At 51.9% G+C, this 23,011-nt stretch overlaps 1 pseudogene; it reads right to left on the bottom strand.

The window, feature by feature from the left end:
* Positions 1-13,701: 13,701 nt before the first annotated feature.
* On the bottom strand, positions 13,702-21,457 carry LOC141930465 (coiled-coil domain-containing protein 183-like; annotated as a pseudogene).
* Between the last annotated feature and the right edge of the window lie 1,554 nt (positions 21,458-23,011).

Here is a 23,011-nt window from a genome sequence, read left to right as displayed (position 1 = left end):
GTGTGAATTTTAAAATATTTTGAAATGACATCTACACTAATGCATTTGTTCAAGAGTAAGAGTGTTGGTAATTTGGCTTTTGATGAAAAGGTACCCAAGATTTCCCCATCAGGATGTGTGTTAGCACATTGGGGAGGAATACCTGATGACTTATATAAAAGTCAAATATATAAAATATTATAATTATTGGTGGCTTTTATATGTTTTAGATGATCAGGAAAAGTGGCCTACCAATGGAACTTTGGAGGAGGATTTGTGAATTCTAGGAGCTGAGATTTTAATGCACCCCTAGGAATAAATCAGTGTGCTCATTGTAGAGAAGAAGGGCATTGGAAATGAGAATGTCCAAAGATGAGGGGTCGTCAGCAAGAGGCAGCAAGAGTAATGATCCTAGATGAATGAAGGGGACCGGAGGGGAACCCAGCTGAACCTCTGGTTGTAATTAAGCTGGGAGAAAAAGAGGTTAAATTTTTTTGTACATACAGGAGCAACATTTTCAGTATTGAATACCTGTAAAAGGAAATTGCGAATGAAAACAGCAAACATAAGGGAAGCAACAGGGAAAGAAGAAAACAGCCATTTCTACAACCCCTGTATTTAAAATATTATTTAAAACAAAATAATTACACATGAATTCTTGTACGTACCAGAATGTCCGATACCCTTGTTAGGAAGGGGTTTGTTGTCCAAATTAAATGCACAAATTGTCTTTGAGGAAGGGGAACTCTTCCTAAAAATACCTGAGTCAAAGCCAGGAGAAATCCTGATGATACAAGAAAGAATAACAGAACAAGAAATTCTACAGGAAGTAGATGTACCAGTAATCCCTATAGTAGGGGAAACCGATAAACCTGGCAAATCAAAATCAGCACTAGCTGTGAAAATACAGTTGAAGGAGGGCGCAAGACCAGCAAGGATTAAACAGCACCCGATTAAATCAGAAGTTAGAAGGGAATTAAGAAATGATTGACAAATTTTTGGAGTATAAAATCCTTGAGGAATGTGAATCTAATATTCCAATTTTACCGGTTAGGAAACCTTCAGGTGAATATAGGTTAGTACAAGACTTAACAGCAGTGAATCAGATAGTTAAGGACACGGATTTTGTAGTGGCAAATCCATATATATTGTTGACAGCTTTAAAAGAGACCCATCAGTGGTTTACAGTGCTTGACTCAAAGAATGCTTTCTTTTGCATACCTCTGGAGAAGGGAAGCAGAAAATTGTTTGCCTTTGAGTAGGAAAATCCACAAACGGGACAAAAAAAAAAATGCAGTTGACAAGGACAAGACTACCCCAAGGATTTAAAAATAGTCCGACAATTTTTGGAAATCAGTTGGCAAAGGAACTTGAAATATGGAAACAGGATGATTCACAGCCAAATCCTGGGCACTTACTTTTGCAATATGTGGACGACATACTGATTGCTACAGAGGAAAGATCCACCTGCATAAAGGTAACATTAGAACTTCTAAATTTTTTTTCGGACTAAACAGGTACAAGGTATCCAGAAATAAAGCCCAAATAGCCAGGCCATTGTATGAAACTCAAAAGAACTTTCCCTTTGCATGGGGCCCACATCAGAAACAGGCCTTTAAAAATGTAAAATGAGCTCTAACGTCTGCACCTGCCCTGGGGCTTCCAGATTTATCCAAAGATTTCCAGTTGTTTGTTTATGAAAGACAACATCTTGTTCTAGGTGTGCTGACCCAGAGAATAGGAAGCTGGAAGAGACAAGTTGGATACTTGTCCAAACAGCTGGACACTGTGAGTAAAGGATGGCCTCCTTGCCTTCGAGCAGTTGCTGCTACAGTGATGCTTATTCAAGAGGCCCAGAAACTGACTTTGGGAAGAACAATAACAGTACACGTCCCACACATGGTGATAACTGTTTTAGAACAAAAGGGGGGACATTGGTTGTCCCTGAGCAGAATGATGAAGTACAAGGTGGTCCTGACTGAACAAGATGATGTAGTTTTAAAAACAACTAACCTGGTAAACCCTGCAGTTTTTCTAAGTTCTACACAGGAGGAAGGGCAGCTGGAGCACGACTGCCTGACTACCACTGAGCATGGGTACTCCAGTCGAGAGGATCTGAAGGACACACCGCTGGAAGATCCCGACTGGCAGTTATACACAGACAGCAGCAGCTTCGTGGAACAGGGAGTTCGATACTCTGGATATGCTGTAACAACAGACAACTCCATCACAGAGGCAAATGGCACCACTTAGCTCAAAAGGCAGAACTCATTGCCTTAACTAGAGCTCTAGAACTAAGTAAAGAGAAGAAAGTAAATATTTGGACTGACTCAAAGTATGCTTTTGGGGTAGTACAAGTCCATGGAGTCTTGTGGAAAGAACGAGGATTATTGTCCTCCCAGGGATCAAATATTAAACATCAGGATGAAATTTTGCAATTATTGCAAGCAGTTCAGAAACCAACTCAGGTGGCAATCATGCACTGTAAAGCACATCAGGTTGGGAATACAAAAGAAATTGGAGGAATAACTTAGCAGATAGGGCTGCCAGAAAAGCAGCGAAAGAAATAGCATTACAAATGGCACTGATTGCAACCAAGACAGTAACTCTCCCAAGGGAGAAACCTAAATATTCAGAAGAAGATGATAAATCGGGGCAATTATTGAATGCTAAGAAAAATTTAGCTGGATGGTGGGTGACATCCAAGGGACAAGTGGTGGTTGTGCCTCTCTTGATGAGAGAGGTAATTCAGACAAGACACCAAGAATGTCACTGGGGCACAGAAGCCTTAATAACCCTTTTAAAAAGACAAGTCATATCAGTGAAAATACTAGGATTAGCCAAAATGATAACTGCAAAATGTGATGTGTGTTTGAAAAATAATCCAGTAATAGAGAGAAGGGTCCAAATGGGTAAACTCAAATCTGGAACAGGACCAGGAGACTATCGGCAAGTAGACTTTCCAGAGTCACCTCGACAAAATGGGTATCGATACATTCTGGTGGGGGTTGATACTTTCCCAGGATGGCCAGAAGCCTTTCCTTGTCATACCACTCAGGCAAAAGAAGTGGTAAAATGGTTACTATGAGAAATAATCCCGAGATCTGGAGTCCCTACTGGGATCTCTTCAGATAGAGGCCCACACTTTGTTGCTCAAGTAGTACAAAGTGCTTGTAAAATTCTGGGAATTACTTGGGATTTACCTGCACCATGGAGGCCACAATCCAGCGGAAAGGTAGAAAGAATGAATCAGACTCTAAAAAGGCAAATTAGCAAAATATGTCAAGAAACTAATTTAAAATGGCCCGGGGGGGGGGGGGGGGGGGGGGGGGGGGGCGTGCCGTGGGGAGACCGTGACCACCGACTCAATTCAAGACCAAAAAGACTTGGGCCCCCCATGCCTGTAAGGAGCATGCATGCTAATTTACACAGCAAGTGAGGGTAATTTAAATATAACCAACCAATAGGAGATGGAATAGTAATTACAGACCCATGAGTGTAATCTTAGATAGGTTTTTACGAGTCATGTAACAAGATAAATAGGCTGTAGTTCCTTTGTGCAGCATGTGGAATTACCACCTAGGCCCAATCTTTGTGCAAAAATAGCTTAAACTGCTCTCTCAGCTCTGTGTGTAAGACTGGCTTTTCTGCACCCAGGGTAATGAACCCTGTTTGAAGGACAACAAAAGCCCTGTAAGAGTTAACAGAAAAACACACTACTGCTAGTGCTGTAGTAACATGCTGGGGGGGCTGCCGGGGGCTCTGGGGGTAGGGCTGCCCGGTGCCTGTGCCCAGGGGGGGCTGTCTCCTTCCCCCTTCCCCCCCCAGCTCTCACATTACTCCTGGGCCTGCCCTGGCCAGGCCCGGCTCCAGCTGACCAGGAGCGCCCCCCCCCACCGCCAGGCATCCAGTGGGCAGGAGAAACCCCGACACCTGCCCAAGGGCCTCACTCCTCACGGGTGAGCCCAGTACTGACCTCAGCCGGGCCGCAGCTGGAGCAGAGGCTGCACCTCCTGAGACAACATGGCCGCCCGGCAGCCCCATGCCCAGGACTGCAGCTCCCAGCATGCCCCGGGAACCAACATGGCCACCCGGCAGCCCTGTGCCCAGGACTACAGCTCCCAGCATGCCCCAGGTGCTGTTTCTTGCAGCCTGACCCTGCGGGGACACCGTCCCCCGGCCCGGCCCCGCCCCCGCAGCCCCATGGCTGCTTCCTCGAAGCCTTTCCCGCCCAGGCACCGGTGGACGGACGGACGGACGGAGGCGCAGAGCAGCAGAGAGAGGTGGGACAGGGCGTTGGGCTGGCTGGAGAGGGACGGGAGGTGGACAGAGGGATGGGAAATGGGCAGTGGGACGGAGAATGGGGGCAGCTGGGCAGGGAGTGGGGGAAGGAAAAATCCTGGTGAGGAGCCAGACAGAGGGGCAGAGCGGGAAGAGGGTGCAGGGGAAGGGGACAGTGGGTGCCTGAAGAAGGAGAGTGATAAGCCTCAGGACGGAGGGACAGAGAGAGAAGAAGGGCAGGAAGGAGGACAGAGGGACAGACAGACACAGGCAGGGCGAGGGAGCGGGACGGGGGGGTGAGAGACAGCAAAGGCACCAGGAGAGGAGTGACAGAGACATGGGACAGGGAGCAGGAGAGAGGGACGGAGGGGAAGGGGTGAGAGGGAAGAGGGAAGGGAAAGAGAAGGGGAGAGGCAGGGACAGAGAGCAGGGCACAGAGCAAGAGAAGGATGGGAAACTGTCCCTAAAGACTGAGAAACAGGGTGTGGATCAGCACAAGGAGGCGGAGAAGGACAGAAGAGAGATGGCCTCCAGGATGGAGCCGGAGGAAGAGCAAAAGGGGATGGGGAGCAGGACAGAGGCCCAGAGAGAAGGCCCAGCCAGCTGAGCAGGGGAGACAAGGGGGAGAGAGGGGACAGGCTGCGGGAGAGAGAGGCAAAATAAGGCCAGGAAGCAGCACATGGTGGCAGAAAAAAGAGGTCAGGGAGCAGGAGAGAGAGATGTGGAGAAAGGAAAAAATAGCAACAGGGTATAGGACAGACAGGAAGGAATGAGAAACTACAGACAGGGAGTCAGACAGAGAAAGAAAGAAAGAGAAAGAGAAAACAGCGATGGGTTAAAGACAGAGAGGGAGGAACTAAAAAAATGGGGGCAGGGATCTGGACAGAGAGTGATGGGGAGAGGCCAAGAAGAGCAATTATGGGCAAATGCCCCCAATTCTTGAGCGTTCCCCCTGAACTGCGTTACTGGGAGCCTCAAGAAATATGCAGCCTGCAAAAGCCCTGCCCTGAGCCCAGTCGGGTGCACTAATATTGGTGCTGATCATCACGCTGCAAAGTGGCCAGGACTGGGGAAAAAAAGACCAGCTAGGGGGAAGAAAGATTGCCCAGCTTTTTTTTTTTTTTGCTTGTCTGCTTGTTGGTTTTGCTTTTAGGAAAGTACTATTTAAGCTCTAAATACAACCTGCAAAGGGAAAAGGGACCAGGCGTACCAGGCTGGACACATTTAAAGGCCGAACCCATTCAACAGCTGCACAAACCATCGCTCGCTCTCGCTGCGCACATTCCACCCCCTGCCTGCAGGTGCAGGCAGCCTGCCTGTGTCTTGAGTGTTCCCTGGGAACAGCACCACCAGGCAGCTCAGAAAACCATAGTGCCTGCAAAAACTTGAGCACAGCTTAATTCTGGGCAATTTGTCCTCTTTCTAGGCCTGCTGGTTAGAGACTCATCTTTCAAGAGACGGCTCAGGTCCATGCCAGGGCGTCTTTCTGGATCCCATGATGGTGGTGGGAAGAGGGGCAGGTTGCCATGTCCCAGGACCGGGTACATGTGTGGGATTCCAGGGTCACCCCTGCCTGTTTTTTCGCAGCGAAGCCCCAGCTGGTGCCAGCCCCGTGCCGCAGCCGCGGCGCCGAGGCTGACAGAGCCGGGCATTTCTGCGGGCCCTGCACCTTGCCGGGCCCCACCACCGGCTGCCAGCTGCCCCGGGTCTCCCCCCGTTGTCTCCAGCGCCTGAGGCAACGCAGAATGGCTTGTCCACACCCCGGAGCCGTCCTGGCCCACGTCTGCAGCCCATATGTGGTGTCCACGTCACACAGCTCATTTGGGGTGGCAGGTCTCTCCTGTGGCACCCTGGGAATGGGGGCAAAGCAACCCATCCTTCCCTTTCCATCTCTGTCCACAGGGCGACCAAGCGGAGCCGTCCCGTGCGCTGGAGAGCGTCCTGCAGGGAGGAGACAGCCGAGTGCAGAGCAACGCTGAGACCCGCCTGACAGCAAAGGGGCCCGGTGGCCACAGAGCAGCCCAGGTGAGCTGCTTCTCTTGGAGGCCAGCAAAGCCGCCTTCCGCCGCCCCTGGTTTTGGTGAGATATGGAGCAGCGCCGAGGTGTTTCTCAGGCATCCGGGCCTGAGGAGGCTTCCCAGTGCCCCTGTGAGAGATGCTGCTCCTGGGCAGCACATCCCTGTCAAGCAAAGGCCGTATCTAGCCCCTCAGAGCTGGGTACAGCTGCCCAGAGAGGTGTCTCAGGAGGACGGGGTCATCTGCCTGGTTACTCTGGCCCAGAAATGATGAGCTGAAGCCCCGTGGCTGTGGCTGGCCAGTTCAGAGTCTCTGAGTGCCTCAGCCTTTCCCCCTGGGAGTGTTTAACACGTGGCCTTTTTTAGGGTGTGACGGATGATGGTGTTATGGAGGCTCTCAAATAAACAACCAACCACCAAACATAAAAAATTAATTATTAACACATTTAACTAGCTCTCCGTAAATTACAGGTTCAAATGTCTGTGAGAGGAGAACAGAACAACTTTCTAGGGTTTAACGGCAACCCAAAGCGCAGAACAAAGCCCCACTCCCTAGGGTTTAACGGCAACCCAAAACGCTCTATCACTCACCTACCAAGTGAGGGCTCTCAACCTCGAGGACCTGCTCAGGGCAGCGTCCCGACCCAAGGCACCTCGAGGAGTTTCCTTGGGCAGCGTCCTGACCCAAGGGGAGAGTCCTCGACCGCAGCGTGCTGCTCCAGGGGACGAGCTCAAAATGGCTCCCCCAGGGGACTCCATTTATACCCAGGCCGAATCTGACCTGTAGTCAATCGCGGCTCCCATTGGCCAAAGGCCCCAATTACTGCGAGGCCCTGAGAACAAAGGCAGTCAGGAGCTGCTGCACTTCAGCAGCCAAGAAGCTCTGCTTTCATTGGGCGGATACACCTGCCACAGATGGATGTTGGTTACATCCTGGTGGCTCTGCCCCACTCCCACTTCAGAGTTGTGATGCCCGAAATCCTGGGACACCTGAAGGCCCTGGCAGGGATTTCCAGGGTGTTTGTGTTAAGTTTTATGACATCTTGGGGCTACAGTGCTCTAGGGTTACGTGGTGGCAGGGTTATGCTATGCCAGAGGTTAAGCAAGTTAGGATTATAGCGTGTTATTGTTATGGACTGGTTCTGGGTTTGTTGGCCCTGGGTTCCTGGGGTTAGGTTAACTTTACCTTATCTTGTGTTCTGTGTGGTCTTTTCTTGTGGAGAGTCCTTTTTAGCTTGCCTTTTTAGGGATTGGATGGGGACCTTTGCTTTGTGTACGATGTTTCTTCTGGTTGATTTTTTTGCTGTTTTGGAGGATTGTGTTGTTTTCTGTCTTGAAACCATCATCTCTGGCCTAATATGTCTACAGCAGGTCAGGCAGTGTCCCTTCCGGTGCGGTCCCACTCATTTCTGGTGAGTTGGTAGGTGGGTGGGTGTGGAGTCCTTGCATGGAGAATGACTGCCAGACGACCAATGGGCAATTCTGGGAAGGGCTGAGAGGACTTGTGGCCCCTAGGTAACGACTGCCAGAGGACTAAGTGTACTTCTCAGTTTATGTGGACTTCCAAATTCACGGTCATTTCTCCTGCCTTGAGGAAGAGCCATGGGAAGACACCAGCCACATGGAAGGGCAAGGGTTTCCCCAGGGGTATGTGGCTTTTTGGTTTTTGCTTTTGAGTAAGAAACCTGCAAAGAGGCTGCTATCGTTAAGATTAGTGACATTTCGTAACGTCCTGGACTGAGTATCGCGTGACTTGAAAGATTGCTGAAAAAATGGTGGAGGTTTGTCTGCTTCTTCTGGATGCTTCGGGTTTGATCGTCTGCTCGTGGCGGTGACTTCATGCAGCCCTTAGCTCCTGTCTCAAGGCACAACATGTGCTTAGGGCGAGGTTCATCATCCATGACAGTGGATGTGAATCTGTATTTCAAATAGGTTTCCTGATCATTTTGATTTGGAGGGCACAATTTCTTGTCAGATCTGATTTGATCATCCTTGGTTTTGCCTCTTCACGTGGCTGGCGAAGAGCTTGGAGGAGGAGCAGGAGAAGGATCAGTGCTGCCATTTCCACATTGGTGCTGGAGTTATCAGGGTTGTCTTCCATCCGCAGCTTCTTTGCAGGCGTCTCTTTAAGCCACTTGTCTGTTTTGTGAGGGACTTCACAGGAGACCTTTTGTTCCTCCTTAGTGCCCCAGAGGTTTACCTGTCATGTTTTGTTTGTTTGTTTGCCCATTTGCTTTTTATTTGCAGTGCTGGATTTAAAAAGCTTATTGTAGCTCTTTGGACCTCCTCTACATTACAGGAAGTCTCTAGGATTTCTACCCAGGAGTGAGATGTCCAGAAAGGACTGTCCTTGCGCACTGCTGTCAGCCTTCAGTCTGGAGAAATACCTGGTAGTGGTGTCTGTTTAATGGTCAGTGTAACTCAAATGCATCTTAAGTGGGGACCCTTTAGAGTAGAGGAGAGAATGTGAGAAATGCTTCAATGATATGCATCTAGTGAGGATGGAAGTACCTGCTGAAACGTGCTTTTTTGGTTGTTTTTGCATTCTTTGGCAGCATTTACTGAGAGTCTACTTCAGCAAAAGAAAAAGAGATCCCTTCTGATTTCTGTGTCTGACTAAAAGAACTCACCTGCTCATACAGAGACCTGATGTGCAGAGCCATTTTCTGTCGTTACTGGGTACCGCATCTGACGTGTCGTGCTTTCCCTGCACGTAGGGTGGTGGTTTGTGCGTGGCACTGGTCTGTGCTGCTGGGTCCACATCCCGGTTGGTTGCCAGATGCAAGACAAAGGGCTTCTCCTCATTAGAAATTACTTGTTGAATTTCAGAAACCATCTACATAAAAACGAAGCTTCCTAATCTCTTTGTGCACTGAGTAGAGAAGCAGTGCGGGGGTTTGGGGGCAGTGCCTGTGAAAGAGCCTTTAGGAGATCCCGTCCCTTGACTCTCAGATTGAGAGTTTGAGAAAGTCATGGGCATTTTGGTGTTCACCAAAGCAGGTTTTTTTTTTTCTTTCGTAGCTTGTTTCTTACGTAGGAGAGCTGTGAGGCTGTGAGGAAACACTGCGGGTAGGAGGGAATGTGCCTATTACATATCAAAGGAAGATAAAATAAATATCTAAGTAAGGTTCAGCGTAACTATTTGGAGTTTTGGCTGTTTAAGTGTTGACCTGAACTTTCACTGGAATGGGTTTGCTTGCACTTTTCTTCTCTTTGAGCTCGTGTGTGGGTACGGGAAGGAAGGCAGCAGATGTACGCGCTAGCTAAAACCCCTTTTTATTGCCAGCGATAAAGGTGCCTCTCTCTGAGAGCCCAAGAAGCACCCTGTGTTACAATTCTTGATTCTTTATGTGCAATGTTAAGGCTACTCACATACTCATTTTTACAGTCTAAAAAACCTGTTGGCTTTGGCCATGACATTGCTTGTTACCATTCACTTTTGAGAATTTGTACACACAACCCCCCATGCAAGCATGCTTAATGCATATTTATTATCTGAGTTGGCACTATTTTGTTGCAACTTTGTCACTTTTGGCTGGTTTGCGTCGGGTTTCTTCTAACGATAGACCCACTTGTATAGGCGTGGCCACTGTCGGTCAAGTTCTCTTGTGCCTGTCTTCAAAGCCGTCTTTATGTAGGAGTTTTTCCTTATGTATCACGATCTGCTGGGCAGCTTTTTCACCAGGGCTGGTTCAAAGCCTGTGCAACAGGATGCATCTGCTGCCTGGCAAGTTTTCTTTATATCCCCCGGGAGCTGGACGGTGATAACGCCATTTCTAGCTTTCCGTGGGAGACAGGGAGGACCAAAGCTCTTGTATCCCAGCCTGGCTTGGTCTGGGAAGGCAAACTGAAAAGCACGTGGCGGTCACAGACACTTCTGTCCTGGGCTGTGAGCTGTGTGGATGCCAGCAGGAAGCTCTGGGAATGCTTTGCCCGTACGCCAAAGCGTTCCTGCTGCTGCCCCAAGCGTCACCAGCGCGAGCCCTGACATCCGCAGACTGGTGTTGGATGCCAGCAGGGCAGGGGAAGGGGGAGTTGCCCCCTCTCCCACAGGAGGCTGCCAGCGTTGCAGCAGGCATGCTGTGGTGGAGACAGACCAGGTGCCTTTGCTGTGCCCAGGCCCTCACGTGTGTCTGGTACTCATGTGTCCAGCCACACCAGTGCTTGCACGGCAGCCCGGAGCGCGTGGGGCTGGGGCAGCCCATGGGGCCGGAGGCATTTTCTGGCTGGTGCCCTCCGCTGGGTTCCCAGGCAGCTCCAGCGAGCCCGCGGCTCGGCACGGCCACCCTGGCCCTGCCAGGCACGCAGAGGGCTCGGTCACACTCCATTTGTACCGCCGAGCCCACAAAACACTGCCGCGAGCCCCCGGCCCACAAGCCCCCCCGTGCCGCCCCACGGCAAGGTGCTGCCAGCTGGGCAGGCCGTGCCCGGGGCTCGGCGCCCAGCGCCGGGAGTTGGACTGGGAATACCCTTCCTCATCCTGCGCCCGCAGGGCAAGAGGCGTCTGTTTAGCCCGTGCTAAATGTCCCGGGGTGCGACTTCAGCCCTGTGAGCCTCTGCGGCACCATCAGCAGCATCCAGTGACAAGCTATTGAGAATACCCGACAGTTCAGGGAGTACAAAAAAGCCTTTGTGGTGAGCCAACAATGAGTTTTGCCACTGGCAGCACTGTTGGACAGTTTGCTTTTCTCCCAGATGTTCAGTGTAATATTAGTCCCCCCCTTTTTTTTTTTTGTTGGGCACATCTTGTTTTTCCCTAAGTGCCACCTACTTTTTTCACTTTGAAGTTAATTACTAAGAGCAGTGGTTAGGAGAGCAGAAATTGCCGTGAGTAGCATTTCCAAAACCATAAAATTATCCATTTGGGTGGTTTTGCATCTTACCAAACTCCACCTGCTCAGCCTACAGGCGTGCCCATGTTTTGGAAGCACGCAGCTGGTACGTCTTTGACAGCCACAGCACCAGCAGCACAGCAGGGCTCTGAAGCAGAAATTGCCAACTTCAGCTCAATTCTGTGTCTGGTTCAAGTCCTCCGACCATTTTAGAAATCAGTTGCCTTAAAGGAGCCAGATGGGAACAGCGCAGTGTCCCTGGCACGGGTCGGGCTCACGTCACCCCGCAGCCGCGCTGTGCCAAGCAGCTGCCTGTGGCACTGCCAGCGTGTCAAAAAGTGAGGAAAAAGGTGAATATGTGAGCGGGGGGAAACCGTCTGGTATGGTGCAGGGGTGAGCTGTCAGGATGGGGTATGGGTGGTTTCCTCGCCTGTATCCATCCTGTAAATGTGGCTGTCAGAAGGAAGCATGAGAGAAAAGATTATTTCATCAATACAGTATGAGCTCAGAAATTGTGGAGTGTTCTCGGGAAATTTGATCATTTTTTTTTCCTATCTGTATATAAAAGCAGAGTATTTGAAGTGTGATTTTTTTAGAGCAATACAAGAACTGTTATGAGTCAGCATGTTCCTAAGCAAAGAATCCGTTTCCCTACAACCACTACTGCGCCATTCATCTGGGGCTTGCCTGGTGCTCCGGGTCTCCTGCAGCCCAAGTGCCTCGGCAGATCAGCTGCCTCGTGGTTACCCACTCGCCTTCTCTCCCAAAAGGCCGAGCGGCACTAGTGAAGCTGTCTGCTGCCGCTGCAAACCCACCTGCCCCTCCATCCCCTCCGGCATGCTCCCAGCGCCGGGGTTCTCTAAAGGTGGCTTCTACCCCCAAGGAAAGAGCCCTGGCCCCCGGCTGAAGAGCCCTCGCCCCTGGGAGGGAAGGGCCGGGGCTCGGCTGCAGCCCTGGGGACACGGGACGGGGCCGCTCGGGGCTCCTGGAGGGCTGCGGCTCCCAGGCACACCACGGAGCCCAGCTGGAGCCGGGACCCGGCTCCCGGTTTGCAGAGCGAGAGGATTACCTGAGAGTATGCGGAGAGGCTGTGCAGATGGCTCCGGCGCTGGCCTGTGCCGGGCGAATCAACCCTCCCACCTCGAGCGTCTTCTCCCTGTGCTCAGTAAAGCCGCTCAGATGAGCCAGTGCGGCTCGTGACCTGCCCAAGCGCAGCCTCGGGTTTAATCCTGGCCCTCCCAGGGACTCCCTGCAAGGGCAGAGCCCTGTGCTCCCGCCTCCACCGCCGGTCACCCGCAGCCCCTGAACTGCATCACCCCCGTGCGCTGGCCAGCGGCTTCGGCACAGTTGTGCCCGCAAGCCAGAGGCATTTGCTTTGCAGGGGATCTGCGTGACATGGCTTCAGCAGCACAAATATTCAGTTAGAAAGCAGAGATAAACTCCAGAGACCAGGCCCTACTTGACTGGCTGCTATTGTTCTTATGAAATATATATAATGAATAATGAAAGCATTTGCAAAATGTCAAGGAGCTACGCATGCTGCTACAGGTTTTTTCATAGATCCAAGTAAATGAGCAGGTGTGCATTTGTGCGCCGAAAAACCAACCTCTGGAGAAGGTCATTGGCATGAATTCAGTACCGTAAGGCCATATTAAAAAAAAGCTGCGTCTCATTATGGTGCATTAAACCTATGTGAAAAGGTGACGTGTGATAGATGACATACAGCACCTTCACACACAACCTCGTACTAATGTGTTGTTAGTAATCATCTTACTTGCTACATTTAAAGCAGTTTTCACCATCCAGCTGCTGAGGTTTCACAAAATTCTCCAGAGCTGCAGTGACAGATGATGCGGCCTGGAGGAGTGAGAAAGGAGAGCACTGAGCTGCGGGAGATACCCTCGCCCAAACACTGACTAGTTTACACAAACACCCAGCTAGGTGATGCTGAGGAGAGCCACTGTGAACCCACAAGTAGTGTCCAGAATGAGGCAGAAAGAGGGTGTTATGCTCGACATTTCCCTCATTGCCCAGGGATTCACGGGGCTATCAAGAGCTGCATAACTGTGCCACCGCTCAGTTGAAAACAACACAACCCGTCAGCCTAGGAGCCAGGCGGGTGTTGAGGAAGAGCAAAGGGAAGAAGGATGAGAGTACCTCAAGGGTGCAGAGAGGAGAACGTGTGCTTGTTCAGCTTAAGGCCAGCACCTACAGGGAGACCACTGCCATATGCAGTGTCTAAGGGATGTACTGAATGGCTCCCTTTCTGGCAGCAAAATGAAAGGGAGGTTAGTCTTCAATGCTCTAGTGAAGGGGCATCGGATAAATACTCGCTGGGTAATTCTATCATTCTAGTTTTCTGTCTGGTTTGAATTCTTGCCTCAGAGAGGCTCGTTCTGTTGTTTTATTGTTGCAGGAGAACTCCAATGGACGCCAAGAATAGCATGAATCATGGATCATTTAATTGGATTGGTAGTACTTTTCTGCATCTTACCACTAACCTGTAACCAAAAGAATACAGAATGGCCATGGTCCCAAGCTACATCAAGCATACTAGCACTCTAGGACACTATCCCAAAGACCTTCTCCCAAGCTTAGCCACTGTAGTACTGCATGATGCTGAAGTGTACCACACACTTTAATGGGACTGGGACAGAAAAGATTGGGTCTGTGTCCTGAATGGAACAATTGACCATCTCTGGAAATCTGTTGGACCCTAATTCCAACATCACTGCGGGACTCTGTCCTACTACAGAATGGGGATGTAACAAACAGGTAGACCCAAGTACCAATAATGTCAAAATCACCAAATCCTGTAGTAACATTTAAATTCAAAGTAAATGCTGTAACTAGGCCTCTGGTGATGCTTGTTGCAGTAGTCACACACGATGGCATAGATACCCTCTTCACACTAACTGACAAAGATGAAGTTATAACCTCTTTTGTGGTGGTACAAGGGGATAACATCACAATAAGATGCAGATTGATCACTGAATCCCACACTGAACCCACAAACAGTTATGGAACTGGACCATTTGGGCCTATTTTGTTGTGTAAAAATCAAAACCTAGATTGTTGGCTAAATTTGACTGCTGTACAGTACGCCCATAAAGTTATGTGTGGTAAAAATAACACCAAATACTGGGGAAAACTCAAAATAGATGTTGTAATACCTACTACCCAACTAACTGTTGTGCTTAGCCCAAAAACCTTTGGAATTGGACCATATGTAATCAGGAATACGGGCCAACAACAAATGTTGTTTAACCCGGCATGGTCTCTCAAACGAGTTGAATTGCTGACGCAAAACAATGTTTCGGACATTCAGCCAGCTTGCTCACCTTTCCCAAAGACTTCTTACGAGGGATGGACAACCTGGCTGCAAAAACGAACTCTTTCCACGAGAAGAACACGGAGAGACCTAACCGGTGTTTTGGGAACAGGATTGGGAGTTTTAAATAGTATCGATTCGGAGGTAATAATGAACAAATTGGCTACCTCAATTAGTGATTTGGCTAACTTACAACAGCCTTTGCGATCTTCTTTATTGGCTTTGGGGACTAACCAGTGGCTGTTGTCAAATATATTACCAAAATGTGAAAAGGTAAATGTAAAGGACCATGAATTGATTGCAGATGCACTTGGGGTGATCCAGAATAACCTCTCTTTGGCTCTCAGCTGTATCCAGGCTCAAATATGGATGCAGTCAGTAGCCGCCTCAATTATAAGAGAAGGTGAAGAAGGCACTCCCCACTGAAATTCGGAAAATAATTTGGGATAGTACCACTGATTTCGAGAAGAAACTCCAATCCTGGTGGAACCTGGTAAACTTTACCTATGACCCCATCGCAAACACAGCTACAACCTTTGTGCTTACTATATATAATGCTACCCTATACCCAATTTATCCCGTCATTGCATTAGGGTTGAACCACAACAGACCTGTACTCTGTCCTTTTGAGCATAGAGTATGGGCCTGAAAGGTGAATGAAAAATGGCAAACTGTCAATTTGGAATCTTGCATTGTACGAGAACAACAAGGATTTATCTGTGAAGGCAATGCAATTGAGGCACAAGATATTTGTTTAGATACTGAACAAAATATTTGTCATTTTGAGATTCATCCTAATGAAAACCCTGAAACAGTACTCATATACATTGGCAAAGGCTGTGTATGTCTGAGGACTGTTTGTGATTTTTTTATCTGTGGATAAGGTAGTTGTAGAGACTAAAAATCATTAAAATTTCTGTGTTTGTAATTTTACTGAGATTATCGGATGTGACTTTTCCTATTCAGCCCCGGTCACATCTCACCACCTTTAGCAATCTAATTACACGTTGATTCATGAATTGCTGCCTACACCCATTGGAATGAATCTCACTTTGGTAAAGCAGTTACTACAACACAAGGATTTGATTGAGATTTTGGAAAAAATTAGGGAAAAAGGACAGAAAACCTTAATAACTGTTCATCACAATGTGAAAGAAATACACTGAGTTTTGGAAAGAGTGCAAAAGGATGCAGAACATAGATGGTGGGACACACTTTTCGGATGGTCGCCTACTGCTACAGGCATCCTGAACAAGTTGTGTCATCCCATCGTGGTTCCCTTGTATTGGTTTGGATCAGTTTGGTTTTGTCAGTAGTACTGTATGTCATAACCTGGAGAATGATGAATCGGTTAACACGTTTGATGTCTGTATTGAACACACATGATATGTTTGATGTCCCATCCAGTGTGGATATCCCCAAATCAATTGGTGTTTTAAAACCCCATTAATTCTTCTCTTATATAAACAGCTTCAATTGTAATTGTTTAATAAGTTTAATCTCTGTAAATAGATTGATCACTGTAGTTTCCTTTCTTTCTTCTCGCTTCCTCTCTCTCCCCCTTTCCCCTTTTCTTCTACTATGCTACTACCGTGCGATCCTGATGTCCCGATGACCATGTTGAGCCACGGGGTGGTGTAAGAGTCGGTCGGAAGATCAGCATTGTCTCAACATTGTCATCAGGGACATGGACAGTGAGGTGCCCGACAACGACCTGTTTGGAACACAGTTGCTGATCCCAAGAGTGGAATGTGGTGCAAAGGCTCCTGAATACAGAACTGTGTGGTACAAAGAGTGCTGTGCTGTTCTCCTGAGTACTGAACCGTGTGGTGCAGGCAGTGCAGTGCTGTTCTTTGGTGCCTGAGCTGTGTAGTACAAAGAGTGCTGTGCTATTGTTCGGTACCTGGGCCTAGCTGGAGCTGTTAGAGATGACCGCATAGCCACTGTCAAAAAGATGGATCGTGACTGTTGCCATAACATTGATGAAGAAATCATGAACTTTAGATGAACTTTGCTTCATTATAATACCAAAACACACCTCCTGGTCGAAGGCTACCCGCCTCCAAGACTGACCACACCTCAGACACTCCCCCCTGTGCACGCGTGATGGCCTCGCTCGAGAAGGGTGGAGATATGATAATTGAATTCTGAGAAGGGCAGAGACCCCTGAGGCAAAGGTGGAGCAAGGTGTGTTACTGAGCATAAAAGATGACTTCTGGACAACGAAAATTGGAAGCTTCCCCACCAAGGACCACGACGATCGACGACACAGCATCAGCTGGACCCGGCAACATTAGGATGTCGTGAGATCAGCAGTGGTAGCTATAACCTCTCTTCCTCCTCTCTCTAACTTTAACTTTACTTTTCTCCTTTCTTTCACCCATCTCTAACTATCGCGTGCCGCTTCACAGGCAACACAATAAAGTTTTCCTGTTTGATTACTGCTATCCCCTTTGGTGTTGGTCACCTTAATTTGCACTTTCGAGATCGTAGCAAACGAACCATCATGAGTCCACTGAGTGGACCGTGACACCACCCCACCAGTTGCCGTTGTTCTCCCACGTGCCTACCTAAAGCCATTCCCCGTGCTCAAAGCCTTGGAGACAGCCAAGGTCAGCGCCAAGGTCTGGAGGCAACTCCTGGGTTGGGGTCTGCTGGGACAGTGGGAGACAGGAGAGGACGCTTAGAACTCCCCGTGGGCAGGGGCTGGGACAGTCGCTGGGGGACGTGTCCCCGCTGTGCTCTCCTACTCTGTGTCCTCCAAGGAAATCTTCAGGCTCTGGGGATCGTCCGCCATTGTCTTCTCCAGGAGGTTTCTGACCTTCACAAAAGCCTGTGAAAGACACCCTGGGTTAACTGCTGAAGGGGAGGGGGGTGTTCCAAGTCCAGGGGTGCTCCACCTCCATGTCCCCCTGGGGGGGACACCCCGCAGCTCCCAGTGCCACTTGGGGCTCAGCTGCTCCATGGGTCTTCCCTGGGGCCACCTCCATCCTCCCAGCTGGGAGGACAACTTGGGATGGGCCACCTGGGAGAGCCCTGTGAGTGTCCCCAAAGACCACCGCAGGGATGGAGCCCCCACGCACGCACCTCGTCATCCTCATCAAGGCTGTGGCTGTTGGGGGGCAGGCTGGCCACGTGCTGCACCAGGTACTGCAGCCTCTGCCTACAGTGCTGGAGCTTCTCCTGCACCCCCCGGGCCTTGGCAGAAGCGTCTTGGAATCAGAGAGAGAACAACCACCTTGGTGGGGAAGAAGAGCCTCTTGGGGTGACAGTGGCCAGACCAAGCGTCACCGTGCTGTGCTGCTGCAGCCCCAAGCACCGGCCAGAGCTGTGCTCACCCCCGCACTGCACAGGTACCTGGCCGGGCACAGTGATGCCACGCAGAAGGACGACGAGGTTGTCGATGGCATTTTCAAACTGGAGCAGCTGATCCTCGTCCCTCAGCATCTGGGCTCACATCTGCTCCTGCCGAGCCTCTTCCCGCTGCAGCTTCCTCCTCAGCTCCTCCTCCATCTTCCTGCAGCCAAACAATTTCACATCCATACAACTGTGTCGGGGTGCAGAGACACCCCACATTTGTTGCCAAAACTGCTCGTCTCACCCCCCGCACCACCTACAGAGCAGAGATGTTGTCTGCAACCCAACCCCATTCTGCTGGTCCCACTCCCCACGCCAGGCAAGGAGCAAGGGTCCTCCTGCTGCCACCCACAGCAGGAGCTTTGGGTGCTCTGCCAGGACCAGCGCTGGGGGAGCACTCTGCTCAGAAAACCTCCCAGAGCAGGAAAGGGGGCCCTGTTGGGACACCCAGGATGCCCATGTCCCTTCTCCAAGGGTGGTGGCCCAGTTGACACGACTGTCCCAAGGCCAGCAGCACCTGAGGGCATTGGGGGGCTGGCGAAACTTCAGCTCAGCGTGCTTCAGCTCCAGCTTCCTCAGCATCTCCTTCAGCGCCTGCTGCTTCTCCTTGCACTCCTGGAGATACTGCTCCGGGTCCGCCGAGGACTTCTGCTGCGCCAGGAACCTGCCAGCCATATCCTGGCCAGGGGAGAGCACGAGGACTCAGCCCGTGGCACTCCTGGAGGGTACAGGAGCCAGGCCGTGGCCTCGGGGAGGTTTCTGCACCACAGACTGCTGCAGGTTCATGGCACGGAGAAAAGCAGCTCCATCCCTGCCTGCACAAGAGGGGGTCTGGGGGGGCTACAGGGGCAGAGGAGAGCAGAGAACCCCGCAAGGACACAAGGCAAGCAGAGAGGTCTCAGCTCCCCAGGGCTGGCACAGCCCTGCGTTTTAACAGAGATGGGTTTGTACGTTACCCAGAGGTGGGAGCACGGCACCGCAGCCTTGGCCTTCTCCATCTTTGTGGGGACCCAGGCCTTGTGCTCCACCTGGGACTTGGTGGCCTCCAGCTGGGTGCCTGGGGTGGGAGGAAAGCCTGCAGCTGTGCCCACATCCCACCCCCCTGCACCCCGCCAGACACTCACCCACAAGAGGGTCCTGCAGGTGCAGGTTCGAGAAGTCCACGGCGAGCTCGTGCCTGGCTTGCTGCAAGGACATTCAGCGTCACCCCCAGAGCTGCTGGCACCCTGGGGGAGCTGGCCCTCCAGGCCCCCCACCCACGGGAGACTCGGCACTGGTGCCTGTCACCTGCCTGCAGCCCTGCCTGTGCTGGGCCCCCCCAGCTCACCTCTCTCAGATGCCTTTCGCTGCCTTCCTCCACGTGCCCCTCCTGCGCGGCCTCGGAGTGGTACCTGAACTCTCTGTCCGCCCACAACTGGGTTTCCACCCTCTCCACATCCTCTTGCAGCGTATCAGAGAAGGTAGAAGTGTCTGCCAAAGCCAGAATGGACCTTTGGGAGCCAGCTGAGCTTCTGGGGTAACCAGTGTCAAAAAGCACACTCCCTGCCCCCTCCATCTAAACAGGCTGGGAAAGAGAGTGGGCCAGGAGGGCTGGAGGGAGAAGTGTGCTGAGCACGCTGCCTTCACCGTGGCTGGTGCTTCGTGGCTGCCTGTCCCCAGCCCCAGGGCAGTCTGACCCAAGAGTAAGACCCAGGAGGAGCTCTGGATGCATCTGGGTGCTGTGGGCAAGCCCAGCTCAGTCTCTGTTGCAGGAAGACTCCCCAGCTGGGGCGCGTGCTGCCATCTGTGGGCTCTGGAGTGTGAGAAAGGGCCCCAAGGTGCCCCAGCCCATCTCACTTTGGTTACAGCAGCAGCTCTGAGGGCATCCGCAGCCACGAGCTCCACGTCTTCCAATTCCCCATGGTACAGGTCGGCCGTCCCACACAGAAGGTCCAGGTGCAGAGGCAGGTGGGCCAGCTCCTGGGACACAGGGAGTCACAGCACCTCACCCCACTGAGCCCCAGAGGTCCCCTGCACTGTGACAGGGGGTGGAGGGGAGCAGAGGATCTGGCTGATGTGGGAGGGCGTCCCACCAGAGCAGCTCCTTGGACACTTCATTGCCTTGGCAGGGGGAGAGGGTGGGACGATGGCACAGTGAGGAGGAGCTCACCTTCCTCAGGACATCCCACACTATCAGGTACAGGGCAGTCACCTTCTGTCCAGCGTGAACTTTCATAAGCATCTTCTTGATGCTGTTCTCCAGCTGGCGAACCGCCTGGGGCAGAGAAGGGAGGGGGGACATGGGGTGACCCCGCGTGCTGAGCCTGGAACCCACCTGGAGGGTGCAGAGCTTGGATGAAGGCCCCCCACGGGTGCTGCCACCCCAGGAAGGGGCCTTGGGTAGTTGCAGCTGCGCCTGGTGCTGCTTGTCCTCCTCAACAGCCTGCAGCCGCTGCAGCTGCCTCTGCAGCTCGTCCTGGGCTCGGCTCCACTGCCTCACCTGCTCCAGCAGCATGTTGCAGGTGTTCACCCGAGCATAGATTTCGGCCTGGAGCTTCTCCTGGGCCACCTGGATAGACATGGGAGCATTGGCCAGGCTGGAGGCAGGGCTTGCCGGGCACCTTCTCGCAGGAGAAGGGTCCTGTCTGGAAAACTGCCCCCAAGGTAGAGCCACAGACACTGGGACATTTCTCCAGGACATCACCACTCCCTTGGCAGGATGGGCTCTGGGAGAGCTTTTATCTGGGGGGCTGGTTGGGCTAAGGCAGAGGTGGGCATCTGCTGAGGGCAGTTCTGGGTCGGGTTTAGGGACTCTGCATAGCTCAGACCCAGGACTGGGCGCCAATAAAATCCATTGATCGGTGCCCCAGATGTGGCTGCTGGCAGAGAGCAGCGGCACTGCCATGTCCCTGCAAGAGGCCCCTGGGGAAAGGCAGCTCCGTGGGGCCAGCGCCCTTTGTCCCCACAGCCTTACAGCCCGGTCATAACCCGGGGAGAAGCAGGGAAGGGCAGAGACAGCTTCTCTCTCCAGGGACGCAGCTGGAGCCTGCAGGAACCCAGGCAGCCCTGGGGACACGCAGGCTGGGACGGCCAGGAGCTCTGCTGGGGCCAAGGATCGGCTCAGGGGTGCCTTGAGCAGTGGAAGGGGACCCACGGCACCACATGGGAACACCCCATGTCTCGCTGCACCAGCCCTGTGGGGCTGTCCCTGTGCCGGCACCCGGCCCCTCCACCACGCACCCTGTTCTTCCCAGCGCCCCTTGAGCAGACCCTGCCCGCTGGAGCCTGTTCTGGCCTCCACTGTGTTCCTGGCCAGAGCCACACCCAAGGGCTTCTGTGCTCCGCAGACCTGGGAGGTGGTGAGCTTGCTGCACTGGGGGCAGGAGAGGAGCAAAGAGAACATCCCCGCCAGCCTGGGGACGGTCACATCCTCTGGCTGCCCGGCGCTGCCTTCTCCTGGAGAGGAGCGGTGGGGGAGCTCGCTCTGCAGGGCCAGCACAGGCAGGGGCACAGCAGATGGGACCTGCTGGTACCTTCTGGACTCCACTCAGGGCACGGACGTCCCGCATCGCCTCACGCAGGCGGGGGAGCAGCTCTCTCTTCTGGTGGAGCTCTTCCTCACAGGACCGCGGGGTAGCCTTCCTCTCTTGCTCTGGAGGACACGAAGGTGCTGTTGGTACCATGCAGGATGATGGGGGGACCAAGAGCCCCCCACCTGCCCCGGGCCGTCCCCACGAAGCCCAAGGGGCAGCACCTTGTGAGGTGATGATGGTGTGCAGCTCCTGGGCATGCTGGCTGAGCTTTGCCTTCCGGCCCTGCAAGGAGCTGGTGCTCCTGCCTCAGCCCTTCAGCCCCACCGCGCGCGTGGCAGCCATCGCAGCTCCTCAGCACACTGGAGACAGCCCGGGCTGTGGCCACGGGTGGAGCCGAGCTCCCCGCGTCTGGTAACCGTCGCCGGGGCACGGAACAGGTGAACTCATGATCAGTTACCGAGCTCTCCGGAGCAGACAAAGGCAGGGTGGGCAGGGAGATCCCCGCTCTCCTTCCCATTGCCGTGGCTACGGCAGCTGCAACCCGCCCAGCTGGGGGAGCCCCCCAGGCCCCACCAGAAACAGGGTGAGGAGGATTTCAGGGAAAACGGCTGCACACCTGTATCCAAACACAGCACCGGCGCTCTCCTGGGAGCTGCCAGCTTGTTTCAAATGCCCAGGGGCATCTCCTGTTCCCTAGAGACGCACCTTTGGAAATGTCAGTTCATCAGTCAGGAAATGGTGGTGCAGGGAGTTACGCTCCGGTTGAAATGGGCAAGAGCAAACCAGCTGCCAGCACTGATGTTTATTTTGATGTGCACCGTACACTCTTGTGAAATACAAATGGGACAGGAAATGCGTGTACATGTGTTTGTCCATCAATCAAACCAATCTCTCTCTGCTGGAGAAAATCCCAAACGTTTGATTTGCAGAAAAAGACTTTAGAAGGAAACTGCCTTCCTAGCACCACGCTGGCAAACCAGCTTAGAATAAGTTTCTGTAACTCAAGATCTTCAATCTGCAGCCACCCTGTTGTGCTCCAGGTGCAGAAACCAAAGAAACAAGTCCCCACCTGGGTTAGTCTTCCCAGGAAGATCATTTTGCCAAAGACGACGTGCAAGCTCATAACCAGCAGAAGTCAGTGCTAACTGCAGAGCTGCGTGGGAAAGTACCTGTTTGCCCCTTCCCCACCTGCCTTCTGCCAGAGTGGGAGCTACACACAAGTCTTCCAAGCACCCACATTAACAGTTTTGGTCCATAGCCCATTCAGTGATAGACATCAACTGGCTTTTCAGAACTATTAGATGAGAGGCCACGAGATTATCATAAGAATATATTATGAAAGTCAAAAGGAAATTGCCTGGTTTCTTCCATAATCAATCCTCGTTGACTGTAAGATAATGTAAACCAGTCCCTTAGGGAAACAGACCGAGACAGATATCCAAAAGCCCTGCAGAACACCCCTCAAGACCCAAAGCCCCACTTCCCAAAATTACAGGTCAAAAATGAGTCAGAAATGACTCAGTGCTTCACCTTCTCAAGGGGGACAAAGCACAGTTCCATACACACAACCACAGAAGCTGCTTTTCCAGTAAAGCCTCGTGCTTCACACCTGGGTCTCTTCCACACACTTGTTTACAGCAGATGATGTGTACCAACTCTCCTCTTAAAAACCACCAACCCACTGTTGTTCCAGTAGTGCTGACC

This window comes from Strix aluco, chromosome 15, assembly GCF_031877795.1.
Source record: "Strix aluco isolate bStrAlu1 chromosome 15, bStrAlu1.hap1, whole genome shotgun sequence".
NCBI classification, from domain to species: Eukaryota; Metazoa; Chordata; class Aves; order Strigiformes; family Strigidae; genus Strix; species Strix aluco.
This window is presented reverse-complemented; position numbering and strand designations above follow the sequence as displayed.